Raw genomic sequence first — 3142 nt, 5'->3', positions numbered from 1 at the left:
ATATGATTGCATTTAAACAGAGATATCGGCTTCTTTACTTTTCACTTACTAATTGTATTTAATGAAAATTAGTTTGAAAATTATGTCAGTATTTATTATCCACCAGCTTTTAGTAGTAGTAGTAGTAGTAGTAGTATTTATAGTAGGAGTAGTATTTATTTATTATTGGCCAACTAGGTTTGAGAAGGTATATTTAATGTATTTAAATCTTCATAACTTAACAAACAAGTAAATAGAATATTTCATTAATGTATGATTTACTATTTCTTGTCCAAATCAAATTTCCTATGTAAAATAAATGGGTTATTTGGGAGGGAAACTAATCATGCAACTACCATACAATCCAGCAGTTGTATTATTCCCAGGCATTTATCCCAAAGAAATGAAGACATATTCACACAAAAACCCGTACGTTAATGTTCATAACAGCTTTGCTTTTAATAACCATAAACGGAAAATAATTCACATGTCTTTCAATGAATGGCTAAGCAAGCTGTCTATACCGATTCCATGGAATACTACTCACTAATATAAAGAAATGAACTGTTGACACATGTGACAATGTGGATGGATCTTAAGAGCATTGTGCTGAATGACAAAAGACCAATCCCGAAAGCTAACATACCATATGATTCTATTTATACAACATTTCTGAAATGACAAAATTGTAGAAATGGAGAAAAGATTCGTGGTTTCCAGAGATTAAGGAGGGCGTGAGGGTGAGAGAGAACTTGACATGGCTATAAAAGGGCAACATGAAGGATGGGAATGTTTTGTGTCTTGACTCTATAAACAGTAAATCCTGGCTGATATTGTACTATTGTGTTGTGAGATGTTACCACCAGGAGAAATGGGGGAAAGAGTATATGTGACCTCTGCATATTAATTCTTACAACTCCATGTGAATCAATTATCTCAAAGTTTAACTTAACAACAATTGATTTTTTTCTTTGCCCTTTCTATTTTTCCTTTGAGTTAATTTGTATACATATAGGTTGCAATATAAACTTAATGTAAAAAATACACTTTCTTATTACAATATTGTACATTCCACTACATACGTAAAATAGTCTCCTTTAACAAAAGGAGTGAGGATGTGAGTGGAGATGTGACATCTTTTAAGCTGAGCACCTTTTAAGCTGGGCACCTTTGTTATATTTAGAATATAAATATAAAAAAATATGAAACATTAAAAAAAAACACCCCCCCAGATTTCCTTTGATAGTTTTAGCCTAACTTTTGGTTTCATTGTTCAAAGTTCCTCTATCCTTTCTCATATTTTTAACTTTTTTTGTTATTTATTTTAATAGTACTTGCAAAATCATAAAATGAGGAAGGTACAAAGTTAGTTTCCTATCAAGCATCATTAAAATACACCGCTATCCACCGCAGCGTGTATTGAAAGCAGCGTGTTGGGAACGGGAACAAAAAGTTCTCTCACCAGAAAGCTTGGAATCTGTGTTCACCTTGAACTCTCAACAGTCAACAGCGCGGGTAACGGTAATAGGCGGGCAGTCCTGAGCCACACACCCAGACGCTGGTACCGGAGGTGAAAGCCCGGCTGCCACGCCCGGAGGGAAGCTGCCGGCCAGCCCTGCGGTGTTTTAATAGCGGCCCCGCGCGGCAGCGGTGGGAACTGCAGGCGCTCAGCGTATCTTGGGTCACCGGCCCAGGAGCGGGGCCCCACAAGAGCCGGCACCCACGGAAGAAAAGTAGGGAAGTGGGACCAGGTGATTTAAGCAATGAAGAGGTGTTTGGGCAATACGAGCCTGGATCTGTTCTGCACGTAACACGAATTCAGCGGGCCGGGGTCATACTCCTTCCTGGCGTCGCTCTGGGAAGCAGGGGAGGGGTGAGAGGCCACTTGAGCTCCCAGAGCCCTAGACAACCCATCGGATGTCTCATGACAAAGGGACTTGTGGGGAGAAGGAGAATGAAGAGTTCATGGGGTTTGTGAATGTTCAGTTTTGGCAATGAATGCCAGTCTTCCAAAATGGTTGTACTTCCTGTTGCTCTTCGTCATCCCCAACCTTGGTTCTGTCATCCTTTATTTTTTATTTTTTTTCCTCTTCGAGTGAAAGGGCACCACATCATGGTTTAATCTGCCCCTTCAGAATCTGTTTTGCTCCTAATCTTCCCCATCTCACTAAGAGGCACTGCCATCCACCCATACCTTCATGCCAAAACCTAGGAGTCACCCTAAATTCTTCTCCCCTTCGCCCTCCACACCAGCAAGTCCTGTTTGTTCCACTTCCAAACACACCCTTTGCTCTCCATCTCCACCACCACCTCCCTGATCCAAACCACTGTCTCTCTCAAAGCTTCCAAAAATCTCCCTCCAACCCTGCTAAATCACATCCCCATACATATCCACATGAAGACACAATGACCTTCCTGAAAATATCAATCAAAGTCTGGCGTCCCTCCACCTCCCCAACCTTCTCTGCTTACTAGACTCCAGGCATGTGGTCCACTGTGTCATTTTTGACCATGTCAGGCCCTTTTGTCTGCTCTCACCTCAGAATGGCTGCCTCACTCTCACATTTCAGATCTTAGTTCAAAAGTCCCACCTCCATGGAGAAGCTTTGTCTTTGTCTAAATTAAGACCCCACACTTAACCGACCCCAGACAGTTCCTCTCTCACTTCACCATGTTGTTTAACTTCCTAGCATCTCTGTGAGATAATGAGAGATTCTGGCATTTATCTATTGTTTGTCCCTTCCACTGGAATATAAGTTAGATTAAAAAAAAAAAAAAGGCAGAGATTGTGTTTATCTTCATCACAGCGAAATCCCTAGCACCTACCACAGTGTCAGTTCAGAGAAGGCTTTCAATAAATATTTTTGAATACGTAAATAGATAAAACCATGTCTTCTTTTTTTTTTTTAAAGGTAAATGTGTCTACTACACCACAAAAATGGATCAGGAGGTATGCAAGTTGCACAATAGAAATTCTCTCACTTTAAACAACAGCATGGATTTTACAGGAAGTCGGAGAAACCCTTTCCCTATCATATAACAAGCACTCCTATGAGGTCACCTGTTCTAGGAATGGATGCTAATAGGAATATGTTTAAAAAAAACAAACAAAAAACAAACAAATGTAGAACTGTCACAGAGACATTAAGGGAAATGAACAATG

Source organism: Rhinolophus sinicus, chromosome 2 (assembly GCF_057876585.1).
Source record: "Rhinolophus sinicus isolate RSI-liver-muscle chromosome 2, RSI-T2T, whole genome shotgun sequence".
Classification (NCBI taxonomy): Eukaryota; Metazoa; Chordata; class Mammalia; order Chiroptera; family Rhinolophidae; genus Rhinolophus; species Rhinolophus sinicus.
Note: the sequence above shows the minus strand (reverse complement) of the source record.